This window comes from Notechis scutatus, chromosome 1 (assembly GCF_049901735.1).
Source record: "Notechis scutatus isolate UNSWTSFEM ecotype Mainland chromosome 1, rNotScu1.2, whole genome shotgun sequence".
Taxonomy (NCBI): Eukaryota; Metazoa; Chordata; class Lepidosauria; order Squamata; family Elapidae; genus Notechis; species Notechis scutatus.
In genome coordinates, this window is record NC_142009.1 from 205,131,642 (window position 1) to 205,152,101 (window position 20,460).

The following is a 20,460-nucleotide window of genomic DNA, read 5'->3' on the forward strand; positions in this document are numbered from 1 at the left end:
CAGGCTAATATCACAGTAAAAGTTTCATTCAGAAGCATCTTCACGAGGGCAGGAAACCTGTGTGTTCCTCTATGGGCTGCTGAGCTACATTGCCCAGCTAGCTTGTCCAGAGGGGAATTTCGCTGAGACTTAGTAACGTTAGAAGGATAGAGGTTCTGAAGCTGAAAGTCAGGAAATGCAGCAGTTCTTGGTGAGAGGAGATGATCAAAAGAGTTTATGAATAGCTTGAGAAAGACCATTTTATATTCCATAGCCCAAGGCCACACAGTAAAGGTTAATTTCCACGCCAAGAATAGAGAACCAGATACAGGAAGGTGCATCCAATCTTTGGCGGCCAGAGGGCAGATTTGGCATTTGCTCAGAAAGAGGGTATCATATAAAATCAAGCAATCTTTACCAGGGCAAACCACTTTATGTTAGCGCCAACTTTTTCCTGCAGTATTCCAGAGTAGAAAGATGTATTTCTGGCACACATGAAATAGACTATTGTCATCCTTGTTGTACAATCTGAGGCTGAGAGTTTCTTACAAAACATTCGCACACAGTCCGGAATGCCCAAGTCTTAGGCAGTTCTGAGATATAATGTTTTTGGGGAAAGACACTTTTTGTTATCTTTGGGGTATGTGGAGTTTATTAATTGTTGCTTTCTAATTATTTGATTTTTTAAATTACGTAAAACTACCTGGGGGGGGGGGTTTGGTATTAAAGGAAGTCTTATAAAATTTATATTCTGCCTTTATTATTTTCACAAACAATTCAAGGCACCTTCCTCCTCCAATTTTCCCCACAACAGCCCCGTGAGGAGAGGTGGGCTGAGGGTGACTGACTCAACTGAAGGATTGAATCAGCCCTAATTTCAAATTGATGCAGGAAAAAAAAATTCTGTCCATGGACAGAAGTTGTCCACATTGATGCAGAAGCATCTGAATTTCATTCAATCACTTTGATCTGACTCTTTAATCTGGAACACCAAGCAAATGTATGCAAAAGGAAAAGTGTTAAAATCTGCATAAAATGGACTGGCCATTTCTGATTTATATTCTACTTTCCGTCAAATCTTAATTCCACCATGTAGAAGAGGATGAATCATTAGGTGAAGCTATGGGAATCCCAAATGAATGGACTTTATCATCAAGTCTGCTTGGCAAAAAAGTAAAACACGGACTGAATAAATGAGTCTTTAGGGATGTGATGCATTTTGGAGGGATGTAGATTGAACACAGCAAATACATTTCTTTCTGCTTATATTCTTTTGAGTGAGAAATGACAGAAGCCTGGATTTTGAGATCAAGTAGGTCAAACCATAATGTAAGATTTCAGCTTTCTTATTTTAATGGGAAGGAGGGGGTAACATGATCCCTGTATGAAGTTAATAAATATGACAGGGAAAAATTTGTCTTAAAAAGGAAGCTAATATGTGCTTAGCCTCATAAACTGGCTTGCAACCAAGTCTAAATCTACAGCAGTGTTTTGATAGAAAGCTTTAATGGTACATAAGGAAATTTATGTAGATATTTTTGTTGTTATCCATCTCCTCTTTCCTTCCATTTGATTCCAATTATCTAGAATGACAAATTGCAGAGGTAATGTTTGGTTACCCTAAATCATCTTAACATTTGCTTGACTGTTTTTATTGTGCTGTGGGAAAACTTAGAAGCTATCTATTCACAAACTGTATTTGTTGAACTGTAGAATTTAATTTCCTGTGTTCCAGGTATTTCATTTACCATGACCTCTGAATATCACTCTGAGTAAGTGGTATCAACATTTCATGTGTATATCTCGGTGCATATATGCAGTAGTTTCAACCATCCTGTATTTGACAGACTGCAACTTTTTAAAATTTAAAATCAACTAATGTAGCTGCTCATTTCAGTATACTTGGCTATATCCAGATGTTTGTCCTTTGGGAAATTCCTGCAATTTTGGACCATTCCCCACCCCCCACCCCAAATATTGCTCAAATGAACTGTTAAAATCTGAAAAATGGTTATTGGTTACAAATCAGAAAAGAGGTCAATTCAACATTGTTAACCAAGAAGGTTACCATGCAGGTATCATACATCCTGTGGAGAAGTCTTCATTTAAGCAAAGCCACACATTTTAGATATCCTAGATCAGGGGTTCCCAACCTCTGGTCTGTGGATCAGCGCTGGTCCACAGCAAGCCAGAAACTGGGCCGTGCAAACAAGCAAAGCCCTACCACGGATTCAGGCAGCATGCAAAACCACGGCCCCTCCAGCCCACAGAAAAACCCTTTCTCCATGATGGTGCCCAAAAGGTTGGGGGCCACTGTCTTAGAGGAGCAATTCAAAAAAACCTTCAAATCTATACTGGAATTATGGAGATCTAGGTTCCTTGGTAGCAACAGATCTGCGCCAAATGTCCTCATGATCAGTGGTGGGATTCAAATTTTTTTTACTACCGGTTCTGTGGGTGTGGTATGGCTTGGTAGGCGTGGCTTGGTGGGTGTGGCAGAGGAAGGATACTGCAAAATCCCCATTCCCTCCCCACCCCACTAACCTGCTTTCCAGCTCCGTTCTCCTGTGCAGGGCAACAAAAGAAGACCCAGCCGATCAGCTGGGACTCGGGAAGCAGAGAATAGATGGGGGCAGGGGCAGTCAGAGGTGGGATTTGCCAGTTCTCTGAACTGTTTAAAATTTCCGCTACTGGTTCTCCGGAACTGGTCAGAATCTGCTGAATACCACCTCTGCTCATGATTCAAAGTCTTGTATCTGAGGTCATAGAGGAATTCAAACTAGAAATTGTAGGAAGGCAAATCCAAATAGGGATCCCTATATGAATAAATATGGCAGGGACAAAAGCTGCTTTGAAAAGGAGGCTAATATATACTTAGCCTCATAAACTAGCTGTCATGTGTGAACCCTAGCACTGATGATGTTACCTAGTTTGGGTAATGAAACAACCAAGCTCAGAGAATACAAAGAGCCCTCATTTCAACCTTGAGCTACAAATAATTCTCCTTTATTGGCTATCATGTGTGGAAAAGCCTACCTCTCCTTGGGGGTAACTATCTTAGTAAGAATTAAAGCTTTGCTTAAGGGTACAGTCTCTGATGACCAATAGCTGGAGCTAGACGTAGTGCTGAAAAAAAGAACATAGAAGTCTCTACTTTCCAGCTAATCAACGTTGAGTCAATAGTTAGCCTGAACTTAGTTGTTATGGTTATATCCTGGTTTCCTGGCTCTTGATACTATGCCCTGGTATTTTTTTTTTTCTTCATATTTGGGTTTCTGGCCTTTCTATTGTCTCCTAGTGTTGCCTCTGTTTTTTTCAACATTGAAGCGTCTTATAACTCTTACAAATAATCCATGGGCTGCCTCTTGTTACCAATACTGAGATTAATAATTCTAAAGCCTCAAGGGCAGGATAACAGAGCATTGAGCAAAGTTTGCTACAAGAGATTTAGATTTCCCTTGAAGATATAAAAGGAGTGGGGGGGGAAATGGAGGGGAAGAAAGGGGCAGTCACCAATGGGAAGAAGAACCCATGGGTCTACAAATTCTGAGGATGGGAAAGGGCAATGCAGAAACCACTTCTCTGTAAAATCTAAATAAAAGCATCTCAGACAAACTGCAAAATAGTCTCTCCTTGAACAACTCCAGTGAAGATAAATACTGGATAACTGATTTCTTATTGAAATGGTTTAATTGCCAGGAAGCAATTCCCGCCCCTCCAACTTTCTCTAACTTAAATTTATTATACCATGCGCTGCATACTTCAGTGACAGATATTTGAAGAGCGCTATCATTTCTGTGCAATCTATTCTTCTCAAGGCTACACATTCCAACTCCTTCAAACTATATTCGTGGGACTTAATTCATCCTCACTCTCATGGCCAGTCTCAGCTCAAATTTCTTTTGAGTCCTTCTTCAAATGTCGGGCAGAACAGATTCAAAAAAACTCCGAGGTGGAGTTGAACTAGTTTGAAAACGATGGTTGTTAATACAGCAATACCAGATTGTTGACTCCTACTCAGATTGCAGTTATAATGCTATTCCAGCAATAATAGTTAGGTAGAAGCAAAGAAAATCAGAAAGGTTCAACATATGGGCAGGGAGTCCTCAACTTACAAGCATTCGTTTAGTGACTATTCAAAGTTACAATGGCACTGAAGTAAGTGACTTATGACCATTGCAGCATCCCTGTGGTCATGTGATCAAAATTCAGAGGCTTGGAAACTGGCATGTATTTATGACGGTTGCAGTGGCCCAGGGTCATGTGACCTTCTGATAAACAAAGGCAGTGGGAAAGCCACACTCCCTTAACAGCCATATTACCAACTTAATAACTACAGTGATTTACTTAACAACCGTGGCAAGAAAGATTGCAAAATGAGGCAAAAATCACTTAACAATTTTGGGGTCAACTGTGAGCGTAAGTCGAGGCCGATGTGTACATCCCTTGTTCTGCTCAGACAAACCACAGAAGTGTTGGTATTACTAATGGACTTCGTTCACTGACGTTTTGCAGACTCTGCTTCTATTCCTTCATGGAGTACTTTATCTTGAGACCCTTCTACTATAATTGTACCCAACAGCTCCAAAAATGATTGCCTTGTGTGGAACTAGATTTTCTAAAATTAGTCTTTTTATGGATTGTCAAATTCCTGATGATCTATAAAATGATATATTTTCTCAAAATGCGCTGGGTTTAAATAAAAGAGCAGCTGTTGCTTCTTACTGTTGGAATAATGGTGATCCTCGCTGGCATCACTGCTTGAAAGCTTACCACAATTGAAGACATTCTCTCTCTCTCTTTCTCTTTTCAAAACGATCAAGGTTTCTTGTAACCTTGAAAGTACTTTAAAGGGAAGGCTCCTGTGATGGGATGGAAACAGTTTTTGTGGTTCACTTGTACGGTTTAAGTTCTATTTATGACTCCAATTCCTTATGGCCCTCACTCTGTTTATTTTTGCATTTCCTTTCTTCCCCTTACCCTCCCTAAAGCTGGCTCTACAAGCATTTACATGGTTTCTGATCCATGTTTCCTCTCCTCATATTTTACATCTTACTTTTTTTTAATGTGGCAGTCTGCAACAAAGTCTTGAAAAGGCTGCTGGCAAGCTAACCAAAAAGATATACACATGCATAACTTGGAAAGAAAAATTCATACTTAGAAAAATATGATTTTATAAAATCTTCAGATACACACACACACACACATACTTTTGGGGAAACACAAGCCAAACCATGTGATCATCTGAGGTGGAACCTACAAGAAGAAAGTTTCTGGAACTGCAGCCCCACTGACTTGCCAAATAATTTGGTTATAAAGACCCAAAATGACACAGAAAGTGCAGAAGTGGGCTTTATCACAATTGCACAACTTGGATGAAAACTGTCATTTTTATTATAATCACCGATATACCTATAGTTGATCAGAATTATTGCAGTTTCATTCAAATAAGTATAGCCTCAGTGCATAGAATAGTCATGTGTAGGAGTTTGACTGCCTGGAAGGATGCCAAAGCTACATATTCATCACAAAATCCATCCAGTTTTTGTTGCCACGATATAAAAAAGATGTTGAGACTCTGGAAAGAGTGCAGAGAAGAGGAACAAAGATGATTAGGGGACTGGAACAGTGGTGGGTTTCAAATTTCAAATATGAAATTTACCACTGGTTCTGTGGGTGTGGCTTGGTGGGTGTGCTTTGCGTGCACATGTGCGCTTCACACGTGCATGGAGGGTTTGCTACTGACCTTCTCCTGCAATCCTGCACTCTCCTTGTGTCTTCAACAGCGGACGCATGGCAATGCACTATGCCGCACGAAGCAGCTGAGCTTCAAAACCAGAAAATAAAGGTCAGTATAGAGCTGGGGCAGGCAGGAGGGCCCAACAGATGATCCTTGGAGCTACCGGTTCAGCCGAACTGGGACAAAACCGGTAGAATACCACTACTGGATTGGAGGCTAAAACATATGAAGAACTGTTGAAAGAATTGGGTATGTGTAGTCTAGTGAAACGAAGGACTGGGGTGACACAATATGAATCTTCCAAAGGCTGCCACAAAGAAGCGGGGGGCGGTCAACCTATTTTGCAAAGCACCAGAAGGCAAGGCAAGAAACAATGGGTGGAAACTAATCAAGGAGGGAAGCAACCTAGAACTAAGAAGAAATTTCCTGACAGTGCGAACAAAGGTTAAGAAGTACATATAGAGTCTACTTTTCCCCAAGAGTCAGCACTGCTCTTAAACTGTCTGGTGTTACTGATTTTTCTTAGAATAGTTTCTGATTGGAGCAGCACATAAGTCCCAATCAGAATTGGTATTCAGCCTGTTCGGAATGGTTCAAAATGGTTCTGGCGTACCGGTTGCAGAAATTTTGAGTAGTTCAGAGAACCTGCAAATACTACCTCTAGCTGGCCCCACCTACCTGCCCCCTGCCATTACCTCTCCTATATTCCCTCCTAAAAACAGCTCAGCTCACCACTGCTGACAAAGAGGACACTTCTTGAGCCCTGCACGTGCACACAAAGCTCTCATAGAATCAGTAGGAAAAAAATGTGGAAACCCCTCACTGGTCCCAATATATGAAAGAAACAAAAGCAATTGTACAGCAGTTGGTCCATTGAACGAACACTACACCTAATGTTCTTGAGTGTGAATGATATACGATTTATCTTTTAGGTGTTCAGTCTTAATTCTTGACTGCATCCTTTGTATGTCTCTTCACTTTCCAGGGTTAGCATGAGCAGAGGTAATGGGAATTATACTTAGCTCTCTATAAATATCTCTATAGAATGGTTTGTGTGAATAGACTGACACGATGGAAGATTTTCACAGTGTTGAGTTTGGACATTAAAACTCAAGAATGACTATTTTCTAATTTTTTTAAAAAAAATCTTGCTAGGTTTGCAAATGTATTTAACCCTGGTTAAGTGTGATTTTGCATCACTCTCTAAACTAGCCTCACAGGCAAGCTTCATATAACATACTCTGATAAAATGTGGTTTGTTACTTTATAATTCAATGGGATATACAAGGGGGGAGGGGACATTCAGATTTCTTGTAATTTTGAACATTTTATCACCATTTTAAAAAGAATACTTGAAAATGCCAGAGATCCTCTAGGACAGTTCTGTAATCTATCTCATGGAAATAAAACCAAATTTCAAAATGTTCAAAAACTTTAATTAGATGATGGTGAGTGTGCAATTGTTATACATAATGTCTCCATAAAACTTACTACAGGATAGCATAGTCTTGCAATTATTTTTTTAGGACTACCTTAGAATGTTCCCTGCTTATACCCAAAATCAAAATGAACACCGAAATAAAATGTACCAATATTAAATATTACAGATCAATACTAACCTTTCATTGCCCTATTTTCCTCCTCTGCCTCACCTTTGCTTGGACCCTACATCAAGAATAGTAAAAAAAAAAAAAAAAAGAATAGTCAAATAAAAAAAGTGACAGAAAGCTAGATGGAATGAAATGCATTTCAATACTGCTGTGTTGTTCTATGCAGCTGTAGATCTGGAGATCAGCTAATTGTGGAGGCATCAGTTACATGGAGGGCAATTCAGGAGCCCAGTTCTAAGCAAACTTTTGCCATCTTTGCAGCTGTTTGTTTTCCTTGTTGTCTCCAATAATGTTTCAATTATTATAAGCAGCCATTAAAAGTTAAAAAAAATGCACTGCAAATGTTTTTATACTACTGTCAAAGACATTCAGAAATATTAAATTACAGCTGCAGTCCTATGCCAAGTTAACTAAGGAGAAAGCCCCAGTGGACTCAAGAGTGACTTATTTTTGAGTTATCTGAAAGAATAAAGCATTTCATAGTTAATAGCAAAATGAAATGCCGAGGCTAATCCAATAATGGGCTAAAATTAAGTCTACTAATATTTAGGATGGAACAGGTAGGGTTCTGTGTTTTTAGATAGGGAAAGAGTAGCTGCAATAAGATATCCAAGAATATCCTAGCTCTGTATAGGAAGTTATTGACTTATATCTGTAATTGAATTATAACTGGGAATTAAAGTCATAAATTATGCTGTTAAATGATGTGTCTGATTTTACGACCTTTTCTATGGTGGTCATTAAGCAAATCCATTGTCTACAATGGATTTTTTTTTTTTTTTTTGCCAGAAACCAAAAGTAAACACTGGAGACAAAAAACTGTCCTTTTAATTGCTTTGACATTATTATTATTATTTGCACATGACAAGCAATCTAGTGTAGCAGTTGGCAACAGGCCAGAAACTGGAATATTGTGAGTTCTACTTCCGCTGTTGGTATGGAGCCAACTGGGTGAACTTGGGCCAGTCACTCTTTCTCAACCCTATGAAGCAGGCAATGGAAAACCCCTTCTAAAAACTGCTGTCTCCGGGAGTCAACCTAGATTCAAAGGCACTGAAACATAAATAAATTATATAAAATTAGCAAATCAGTTTAATTGAAACAGAGGAATAATCACAGTTGGCTATCAGTGACCAGATGATTAGAAGATAATCGTCTAGCTATTTAATAAACTATCTATAGACTGGTCTACCATACGTGTTATAAAAAATGCTTCAGCTTTGTTGCCTTTTTGAAAGAGTATGGGTAGTGTGAGATATTCCTTTATAAAAGAATAGTCCCAACCCGAACGGCCTTTAAAGAAAAGAAACAAATTCAAATGGAAACTAGTGTGGTTGAAATGCTGTTTGGGGATTCTGTGAACTGTACTTCCAGTATACAAGCAGGGCACAAGGTTGGGGAAACTGATATCATATTTTAAAAAGTGCTTGCCTTGCTGCTTACATCCCACCTGTCTGCATGCCAAGTTCCTGCCAAGAGTCCTTCTGTGAGGGAGATAGGTGGTTCTTAAATACATTAAATAAACCATCACTAGCAACAAAGTTGTAAGGAAAAATTTAAATGGTACAGGAAGATGGTATTTGTAATACTGCAATAAAGCAAGTCCCCCCCTCCACCTTTTTTTGTGTGCAACAGTGCTTATGTCAGCCCTCATAGCATGCATGAGATTGCATAAATATTTTTAAACCTCTGCACAACACTTTCAGTTCAGAAATAAGATAGCTGACAGATATAACACATTACAAATGGTTGGAAATGAAAAGCTGAAAAGTCTTATTTAATCTTGTACGCTGGGGAAGGAGTAAAACTGGAATTAAGTTTAATGCAACAATAACAAAATATTTTTCATGGCCCATAGCGCACAATGCTGTAAAACCTCAGTATTATGAACTCATATTAAAAAAAAATTCTGTACGATGAATGCAATCTGAATTTGGGATTCACTCTCAAAGGACATTATTGAATGTCTTAGTAAGTAGTAGCAACTTCTGTACGTCCTCAGAGGATTAAGTCTTCTGCGCATTACTGTCTCATACAGCTAGTGGCAATGTCTGCATCTTTTACAAGTGATAACTTTTTTTGACTTTTGGTATTTGTATTGTTTGTAAATATTCCATAAATACTATATTAAAGCTTCATGTCTTCAAAGGGGACCAGGAAAAGAATAAATCTGAATGTAAAGTCAAAATTTGACTTGGCTGAAAAATTAGAATTAGGATTGCCTAGAGCACCATGCCAGATATTACAAAACAAAAGGCTACCACTAAAATTGCTGAAGTTGGGACAAGAAAACAAAAGGGTGCAAAAACATCACTTGATGTTGTAATAAAAAAGTACTATCTTTGACAATGTTCTTGTAGTGTTATGTATATGGAGCAGAGTTATGATAAGTTAATACAATAGCTAACCTCTTGAATGTTAAGTTTCAAAGCCAGTGATGAATGGTGTTGGCAATTTGTAAGTACCACGGAACTGCTAACAAATGAACCTTCAACAAAGCTTTCAATCTGCCAAAGAAGAGAGAACCATTTGGGAAGCCTACAGAAACTAATCTATGATGAATGTCTCATACTGTCACAAATTTACAGTGCCAACAAGACTGACTTCTTCTGACACTCAGTTCCCAAGAGAACTCAGACATTTAAGCATGAAACAGCAAGAACAGGGCAAAAGATTGGCATGGAGATGATCTCAACTTTACTTTGTGCTGATGGGTTGCAAAGATTAATATAGTCATAGTTGGCAAGTCGCATTGTCCAAGAATGTCAAAAGGCATCACACATCAACTGCCAGTTACGTATTCTAATTCACAGAAGAGGTGGTGTACATCAACACTTTTACAAGGCTGGTTCTCCAGTATGCCAAAAGTCAGAAGATATCAAAATGAGCTGATCATAATATCCTAACTCTTGGGAGTGCTCCTGCTCATCCACCAGGATAAAAAACAACACAGAACAAAGAAGGCTTGAGTACATGTTTGCGAAGGGAAAAAAACCTGCAATATTCAGCATGCAGCCCATGGACCAAATAGTCATTTTGGCAACTGAAAGACTGCATAGGAAGATATTTTGGATTAAATGATAGTTACACTGGAGGATGAATCTGATAAAGAGAGACAAGAGGACAATGTACATTATAAAATGTACTTAAATTTAAAGTACTTAAAACTTAAAAACAGATGTCAGCAATCTTCAACTTTCCTAAAACTTGGAAAGTAGTAAAAAAAGTCCATGTTTGCAAATGACTGGGAAAAAAGCTCCCTGCATTATAACATGCGTGTGGACATGAAGTTTGAAGGATATGAAATCAGTGTTTGCCATGGAACCATAAAGCAAACTGTCAAAAACCCATCAATTGTTTTTCATTGGTGAGAGAAGGATGAAGGTGATTCTTTCTGCCCAATCATGGTGGAGAATGAGATTGGGTATGGTATGGAGGATAAAAGGGGCAAGAATGAGGAGGACCTACCTCAGTGAACCTCAGTGTTATTACACTACTTACATGTCATTCAACAGATAATCAAACAGAAGCAAGGTATTTACAAGACTCAGTTAAAATTAGACACTTTCTTCAAACTTATTCATGAAACTTTTAATAAAAGTTAATTTTCTCACTGAAACGTACTGAAGATGAGTTAAGTTGTAATTCAGTAATGATGTTTTTCACCATTTTTGAGGGGCTGAAAAAAAAATCACATTTGCCATTTAATAGTCTTTTTATTTTAATAGGTACTCCTTCCCCTCCATCTGATGTGTCCATTAAATTGAGGTTTTACTGTGCTGGGATGTATTATTCTTTCAGTACATCAGTGCAAAATTGTGAATCGGAAGTCTTCTATGTTAAAAGATCAACTACGTTTTCAAACCTTGACTACTCCACAAACTATTAGCATTTTCATGTGTGCAACATGCTATAAAACTATGAAATATTTGTAACTGTCATTAACAATTTGAAGGAAGAGGAAGTTCTTCTATGAGACTTCGAGTTTCTGAAATTCCTTTCCCACACATAAGTGCTATAAAATAGATTTAGCTGTAATCTCAATTCTACTTACAATGCAGTTATTTATATGACAGTCATCCTTCATAATATAAGTTTATTAAAAGTTGACTGCATAATGATCACAGGAATTTCAACCCTAACCTTAACCCAGCAATGCTCATACTCATCTTTTAAGAAAAGTTTCCAATACAGTATTGCTTTGAAACATTGTGGAAATCCCAATGAGTATTATTATCCATTTGGAATCTTACATACACTTATTTCATGATGAAATATGATGGGGAAGAAATATATTTTTTGTATTAGCAGAAGAGTGCACAAGCTATGAAAGTCATGTATCCACCAAGCAGCTCAAAATTGCGCTACCCAACCTTAGTGAAAAATGGTTAACTTTTGGTGTTTTATCTTCCTTCCAAAATTAGGGATCAAAAAGGGAACACAAGGCTTCTTGGAAACGTCCCATTCAATGCCACCCTTTGCCACCCTTCTCCAAAGCACCCTGCTCTATAATACCCTTTAAATACTCTATGTTATTGGTCAAAATAGTTTAGTATTTTCAGTTTAATGTTGTTTGATAATTGAATGTGTGTGGGTGACTGTTTCCCATCCTTAACACTCTCAATCCACCAAATATTGTGGCTATTTAGCTAGTTTCGAGAAATTAAACTAGAACAAAGGTCCCAATCAGTAGAACTTGTACAAGCAAAACCAAGGCCCATGGGCTTCAGGAAGAAGGTGGGCATCTGACAAAATTTCTCCCACACTCCCCTTGCCTACACTTGCAGATTAACTCAGCCTTCTACCCTTCTGAAGTCGGTAAAATGAGGACTCAAGATGGTTGGGGGCAATATGCTGACATTGTAAACCAGAGAGAATGCTGTACAGCACTATGGAGCAGTATATAAGTCTAAGTGCTATTGCTATTTTATTTATTAAATTGGTTGCCACCCATCTCACTAAAGGGTGACTCTGGACGGCTTACCAAGAGTCTCATACTCTATACCTGATCCATATGTCATTATGAAATCCAGTGACCCAGAATGATCCCCCCTCCATAGAAGCATGTTTCTTTGGGGGGGGGGGAAATCACAAATGCTTTAATTGAATTTCAGTCTGAGTCCACTATGGTTTCAAAGTATATATCAAGTTCTTCATACTCTAGATAAGTGAACTTCTAGAGAATTATCTATCTATCTAGAGAACCTCAAGTTTTGGCTGCCTTGTTCTGGCTGGAATGGGGGTACATTAGGCTATGAAATTCATGAATGCCTAAACTTTTGCAATTTAGGAGAGAACAATCATCCATCTCCAGAGCAGCCTAGCTGGATTTAGAACAGATCCGGTTTTGCGGTGACAAAAGTACTTAAAGCACTCATTAAGGGAATACTTGTTAGACCAGGAAAATAGCTAATTCTTGTCACATAAAATAAAAGTGTTGCCAACTTAAAATTCAAAACCCAAGGCATTTTCTGAGCGCAAGAGGAGTGGCTGCTTTCTGCAGCTTCCTTGGTACTATCTCTCTTTACCCTCATGTTGTAGCCCTTGCTTTCTTTAAATTCAGGAGTCCAGCTAATTACCGGCAGGAAGTGCCTTTTTATTTCATTGGTATGCAAATTAACAGAAGTAGAAAAATATTCTAAAGAAAATGTTACAATATCTGTCTCTAGCCTGATGGCCAATTAGAAAAAAAAAATGGTATTTCATTCAAAGGTACCTCAAGAGATGCTTATGGCTAGTTTCCTCTTAAATGTCCAAAGTTGAATTTTCCTGGGAGTTGCAGCTATTAGCTTTCTCAAAATAAAGCAGGAGGTGCTTTGAATGGAGAAGAAAAGTATGAACATTTCTCATAAAAGAGATTAACAACTTTACTGACATTTAGGGCCATTATATTTACCAGTAGAAATGCAAAGATATATAAAGGATATGCTGAAGTGTAAAACAGTCAGAATAATACATTATTTACTTTATTTTTATTTATAACCTCCCTTTATTTTTACGAATATTTAGTAAACTATATCCAACACACCTTCCTCCTCCTATTTTTCGCCACAACAACAACCCTGTGAGGTGAATTGGGCTAAGAGAGAGGGGACCGGTCCAAGGTCATCCAGATGGCTTACATGGCTAAGGTGGGACTAGAACTCCTGGTCATCTGTTTTTTAACTATTGGACCAAAGACTACTGGAAACCTTTGTTACATATTCACAGAAATGAGGGTAAGTAGTCATCTTTATTTTAACTAAGCCAATTAGCACCAAGAACCCTATAATTCAGCTCTGAGCTATACACATTCTCCACTTCATGTAAAGAAAACATAAAAATTTAGGAGGAGTAACTAACAAGTGTTCAATGAAGGATTGTGTTTAGTGTCTTGTATGCTTAGTACAAGTTTCTTGCACTGACTTAAAAATATGGAGGAAATCCCAGTCTCATTATAGTTTTGCATTTCTACTTAAAAAAAACAAACCTAGAAGAAAGCACAGAAGAACATGATTGTGAGGAAGATTTTTTTAAATCAAGGTTTTTAGATGAAGCAGAAAATAGAATATCTTTGATAGCAATTTTCTTGTGTCATGTTAAGAAAGGCATAATCCTAAACATACTGTGAAAAAAAAACAGCAGTTCCCAAGTAGTTCTGAATGGCTTTAATGAAATAACAAAACAGAAATGTCACCATGAATATTCCATTTTTGCATTAAACACAACTGCATCTTTGAGGCGTATTACTCATTAGAACACTGTTTTCTGTCATCCACAAAAGGCTTTGTGACACCAAATAGACTAATACATTGATTGTGGTATATCATGCTTTCACACACTATAGCCCACTTCATGCGAAGTAAACAGGAAACACTGGAGATCTATGTGGGTTGAGCTGCTAGAGAGAACAGGCACATACCTTCCAAAAATGAAGAATTTGGCAATGGCTAGGTCATTCATAATGCTGCCAGAAAGACTTGTGGCCCTTTGAGCGTGTGTCACAGGCCTCGTGACATTTTCAAGGCTAAATTTTCCAAAGTTTAGGATATACTGTCTATATTCAGATGTGCTTTCTGGGGACAAGAATTGTAGCTGGCAATCAGAGGGGCTGGTAAACAACCTTTTTTTCTTGCTTAAAGCAGCAGATAGGAATAGTCTGGGATAATATCTAAGCATAGAAGTTATAGCTGCCCAATTTTAAAAATTGTAGCCCTGAGAAAAAGCCCACTTAGCAGCTGCATTTATTGCATACCTCACCAGAGCACTGATTGATTGTGCTTGCAAGTGCCTTGAAAAATGTAACTGGTGGAACACCATCAGTACAGTAAAGGGAAGGTGGCTACCTCTGTTAGCCGTGGCAAGCAATACATGTTCCTCCCATTAGTTGTATTGATTTGAACTCTTTATAGGCTGATTCATCTCTTATTGCAGAGGCGGGCAACTTGTGGGTCACAGGGGGTTTCTCAACTTCACTGTACAGCCTTCAATGCCTTGCCCAGTTACACTACTGATATTCAGAGTATAATGGTAATGGTTGGCAGCATGATTTTAAATGATAAATTGGTATTGGAGACAATATAAAGCTCTGGAGATACTCACAATTCACGGATTTTTCATGTTCATTGCCCAATTTAGCCATTTATTACTATACTGATAAACCTGACTTTCATCTAGCAGCTCCCTTTTCTTCCCATATAGAGTGCACACAATTTCTTGCAACTTTATACATTCTATAAAAAAAGACAGTGAAATAATGACTAAAGAATTCTTTATTCTAATATATCAAAAGTAACATCTTTACAGATAAAAGCCGCTTGGGTTGTTAGAAATCTGCAATCTATTTACTTCAGTTTTTTAAAATAGATTTTAGATTGTCAGGTTTATTGGGAGGAGGACACTTAACTACATGTAATATCAATCTCACTGTTGTGATAATTTGACCCCATTAATCGTTCTTATGTGCTAAATTCCATTTCATCTAAAGCTAATTTTAAACTTAAAGAGAAACATACTGGTGCATAGTTATTTATTTACTAAGACAGACCTAAACAAAGAGGGCTGCGGATAAGGCCTATGACATACAAGGCTTGTTTCTGAGCAAACGTGTGGAATGTTATGGCAACTTTTCAGTACCTGGTCACAGGGTTTTAATGAGATTTTAAGTAATTTGGAGTCAGATCTCCCTTCTGATACAGAGGCACAAAGGGAAATTATTATTAAAACATGAATATACCACTCACTTATGTAAAATCCCACTGTACATTGCACCACTGTTATGAAGTCTCCCTCAAGATATCAAAATTGTGAGTGTAAATTAAGACATTTCAAAAATAATACTGAAAACATAATCTAGATATTCGGGGAAGTTAGGCATCGATCATCATCTTTAAGCTGTGACCCTAACTTTCCTGATGGCTTTTTAACATTACAACCACAATTTTCTTCCCTTGTGCTTGAAATAAGCCTTGCTATATTGTGCACAATACTGTTGCTCATATAACCATACACAACAGTCACCCTTGTAGGTACACTGAGGACTTATGTGCTGGAAACAAATTCCTTTTGTGTCTAATCACACTTGACCAATAAAGAGTTCTAATTCCATCATAAAACCCAGCTTAATATTACTCGTATTACTACCATACATGAGTCCTCAAGAGTACAGGAAGGCTGCTTCTAGATGTCAATATTCCTATTCCATCAGCCGGCGTTTTTTTCTTGTGAATGCAAAAAGGTTTCTCTCTCTCTCTCTCTCTCCCCCCCGCGCGCCTTCATTTCATTAATATCAAGTTTTATTTCATAATCACTCCAAACAGTGTCAATTCCAGCTTCAATTTCTCAGCTCCACAGCTGAGAAATTCAGCCCGGGGAAAGCGAGATCGCGGCTAAACAAATAGCCGTTCGGTCGGAGGGGCGCGACGTCTTCTCCAAAGGCATTTGCTCGCTTCTCTACCCCCGATAAAAATACTCCGTAGAAGGCAACGCTGAGTAAGCCCAGCGGTCGGAAGACTTGGGGACACTAGGCACCTTTCCCCCCCAATCTTTGGTGAGGGGAGAGAGAGAGAGAGAGAAGAAAAGCGGCGAGGGTAAATGAACCAGGAATGGGGCAGGCGAAGGAAGCCCTGAAGAACCACGACGCGCGCAAGAGACAGAAGAAGAAACGGAGCCGCCGCGCCGGGCTCTTCCTTCCGCGTCAGGGCGGAGAGCGAGAGGGAGGAGCCGGGAAGGCAGCGCGTTGCTCCTGCCGGCCTCCAGGAGGGACCAACAAGGAGGAGGTGAGTTTCCCCTCTGGGTGGGGTAAGGAGCCGGGGCCGCGCGAGAGTCAAGCGGGTCGGGAAGGGGGGGAGCGCTCGGTGCGCGCTTGCCAGCTCGGCGCCGCAGGTCGGAAGAGGAAAGGAAGGCGGGAGGGCCTACGGGTTAGGCTAGCTAGCCAGCCAGCCAGCCAGGCCGCCTCTCTCCAGAAGAGGAGGCCCGACGAGCGGGAGGGAGGGTGAGCTGCAACGAAGCGCGGTTTCTTCGCAAGGAAGCGGAGGCTGCCGGAGGGGAGGTTGCTGCTTGAGTTCTGGCCCAGGAGCGGTCGCCGAGCGCGCCTGCGTGTGAAAGAAAGAAAATACACACTTGAGGGAGGGGAGTGTTTTTGTTGTTGTTGTTTTGTTGGGGTGGTGGTGGTAGTAGTAGTAGTAGTAGTAGTCATCTGCCAAGCTTGCAAAGTACTCAACCTTAAACGGTTTCATTTTCTGAACTGGCCCGGCGGCCTCTGGCATGGCGTCCCTGGCCGCTTCTAACAAGCCTCTCCGTTTTTTCCTTTCGCCCATTCTGACCTTTTAAGTGGGGCTTGAGTCGGCGCTTCTGGCGCTTTCCCACATAAGCACCTCGATCCAGGCCAAGCTGTACCCCGTGTGTGTGTGTGTGAAAGAGAGAGAGAGATAACAATGGGTCCCGGTTGCTCTCGAGTTTGGTTGTTTTCTTGCAGACGTTTCGTTATCCAAACTAGATAAACGGTCAGTACACGTCTGCAGAAAAGCTAAACCCAAGAGAGCACCCTGGGACTCCTCTCATTTGAACCCTCAGCTACAAATATTCCCCTTTATTAGAAAGAGTTCTCCTGCTCGAGTGCAGAGGGCTTGCCCTTCGTTTACCCGCGCGGTTCAGAGGATACGAATTTAAGCGGCTCGTTTGGAAACCAAAGCGCTGCGGAAACGACCCGCGCCGGGCATCTTTTTAAAAACGAGGGGTCCTTGGTGGTCTCTGAATAGGGTGGTTCTCTTTTTAATATCATTTAAAAGGCAGCATAGACCCGCTACTTTCTCCCGAAGGTGACTGGCTGTTGAGTAAAACCTCCCTTTCCTACACTCACAGGGCAAGGCCAGTAAACGCTGAACCATTCAGGAGTGGAGCATCCTACTCTTGGTGCAGAAAGGCTCAGCTTATTCTGTGGCATCTGTGGAAATTTAAGAATAACTAAATAAATCTCCAGTTAGAACTGTTAGAGGCTTCAGCTCCAGTATTTGAAGATGCTAAGGCCAGCCTTCCTTAAACTGGTGTCCTATAGAATTATTGGACAACAGGGCCCATCATTCCCAGCCACTGTGCCAGGAGGCTTTCTAGATGGGAATTGTAGTGTATGTGGGAGAGGGCCCAGGCTGCAGAAAGCTGGAGGAGCAGATGAACAGGATTGGCCTGGATGGTTGCACATGCTGAGCTGATACAAGAGGGGTTACTCTTCGAAGCACTCTTAAATCCGCCTTTCTGATCAGCCCCATTACGTTTTGTGGCTTTCTAAGTTATGTGGAATCATCACTTATTTTAGCGCTGCCAGTGATAATTTCTCCATTTGTGGAAGCAGGACAGGAGTCTTTAACTTTTATGGCCTGAATGCAGCGTGAAAATGTAGAGGGTGTGGGAAGACTGTGGCCATCATGAGAGAAACTGCTTATTCAAAAAGTGCCTGCTATGGTGATATGGCCATCCATAAAAAGAAAGATGCAGTGTAAAGCTTATCAAGGCTGGAGTTGCTGTGTAATCTATAGCTTGCTGATCCCTGGTTTGTTGGATAAGCCACAATGGATTTACTAAAACGACCTCAAGTCAAAATCAAAGTTCACATTATAGTTTGGGGTGAGGTATGATCCAGCCAATGTGTCTTTATATAGCTGCTCAGAATAGTAGACTTGTGATGTGCACTTATATAAATGACTTTTTAAATGGCAGACCCTAATGTGTTTTGGTAGGAGGGTTGAACAAATTCAGCTTTTTGCCAGTTGTGAAATGTTTTGCTGATTTGCAACTCGGTACTCGTTTTAACAGTGCAATAAAGCCAATGAAGAAAATTGTGAAGTAGAAGATTAAAAGTTAACAGATAATAAAATTATCCGTTATGATGTGCCAATTCTCAGTTCAGTCATTTCTGATTCAGGGCTTTTATGTTGCCTCCCATGTTAATATTTGTGAAGGGAGAGATTTGTCACTATATATACTTGTTTAAAAATACAAAGCATTCAGGCCTGTTCAAGATTACTGATAATTATGCACACTATTTTGAAATAAAGGTAGGAATTGCCCTTCTGTAATACATCCTAAGTCTAAGACATGAAAGAAATAACCCTTAAAGGGAGATTTCAAAGAGGCTGGGGAACCAAAAGGAAATAGATTATAGGATTAAGGGCCCTTTAATATCCAGACAAAAATAGAATTGCAACATTTGCCCATCAGTGCATTCTTGAAAAACTCCTTGAAATGTGCCAGTCAGTCTGAACTGAAGGGTACCATATTTGGCCTGCAAAAAACTGGGACAACTAGATATAAGGGATCTGCATCCTTGTTGCTGTTTATTTGTTTACTTGTACCCCACCTTTATTACTTCTATAAATAACTCAAAGCGATGAACATATCCAACACATCTATTTACCACAGAGCAACAACCACCCTGTGAGGCGGGTTGGGTTGAAAGAGAATGACTGGCCCAAAGTCATCAGCTGGCTTTCATGGCTAAGGCAAGACTTGAACTCATAGTCTCCTGCTTTCTAGCCTGGTATCTTAACCACAAGGCCAAACTGGCTGAATTTAGCATTCATTTGGATTTTTGCAGCTCAAGTATGATAGCTGCAGCTATACTGTTTCTTTGGAGATTTCTATGAATAAGGCCTTATTTATACTTGAAACCGTGTAGGATTTTTTCCCTATGGAAGAGAAGTCTGAATATTATTCCAGCTTGGGAATTAATGATTTTTCATCTATAGATTGATTTCTCTAAAACAATAAAAAAGAAGGTGTGGGGAAACAGCACATTATAAATATGTTATGTTTTATTGAATCAAGGCTAATTATCAGTCTTAAATCATGTATTGTAAATCTAATAGTTACAAGGCTTTGGCCTTAAAGTTAATTATGGAAAACAGATACTCTCATTGGTGTCTTTAATTTTCCACCCTCTAAATCTTAACATATACACTACTTGTTAATGCCTGGATTGATGTGAAATTCAGCTTGATCATTTTAGGAAATGATGAAGAAACTTGAAGATAGCAAAGTTTTCTGCTGATGTTCAGGAACATTATGTGATGTGCTGGAGCAGCTAGGCATAAAAAGAGCTATAGACATGCCCAACCCATGGCTAAGTCATATGATAATTATAGTACCAATACACACACATTATTAAGGTTTATTTAATATTTATAAAGTAGAATGTCCATTTATGTTGTTTATATTTATTTGTCAGTATATTACAAAGTTATCTCACTGTATAAACAAGAATTAACTATAAAAATCTGAGATTTTTGCATTTGAGTATGTACTTACAGTCTTTTATGGCTAGGAGACTGACACTAAATTAAAAAATAACTTCTTAAAATGGATCCATATTGTGGGGGTGTTTCAGTTTCTAGTGAGTGATATTTGGCAAGTGTGTGCAGATCTGTTAGCACATAACACTGTGACAATAGGAATAGCAGACTGGAGGGAAATACTTGAGGTGTAAATGTATGCACTTTCTTTGAAGGAAGAGGGGTGGTGGCTTTTGAAAGTTTCTGTGCTGTGCATAAATAGTTCTTGGATGCTAACCACATATTGTTGGTTTAAAACTTAGTACGGTGGTCAGGAATAAAAGAGAAACAGATTCCAGCCTGGTGTACTACAGTGGCTTGGTATAAT

At 39.4% G+C, this 20,460-nt stretch overlaps 1 protein-coding gene and 1 long non-coding RNA gene across 4 annotated transcripts in view; one reads left to right on the top strand and one right to left on the bottom strand.

The window, feature by feature from the left end:
• Positions 1 to 5,273: 5,273 nt before the first annotated feature.
• On the bottom strand, positions 5,274 to 16,237 carry LOC148133171 (uncharacterized). The gene is made up of 3 exons (XR_015747172.1): positions 14,911 to 16,237; positions 7,339 to 7,384; positions 5,274 to 5,557 (listed from the first exon to the last, which is right to left on the bottom strand). It is a non-coding gene; the product is annotated as an uncharacterized LOC148133171 (long non-coding RNA).
• Positions 16,238 to 16,415: 178 nt separating this feature from the next.
• Positions 16,416 to 20,460, top strand: part of QTMAN (queuosine-tRNA mannosyltransferase) — a 270,156-nt gene continuing 266,111 nt past the window's right edge. For 2 of the 3 annotated variants that reach the window (XM_087950077.1, XM_087950076.1), the window contains exon 1: positions 16,484 to 16,586. The gene's annotated coding sequence lies outside the window, so the exon portion shown is untranslated. Of the gene's footprint in view, positions 16,587 to 20,460 lie in introns of all 3 variants that reach the window. The other variant, XM_026673512.2, reaches the window with a different exon arrangement.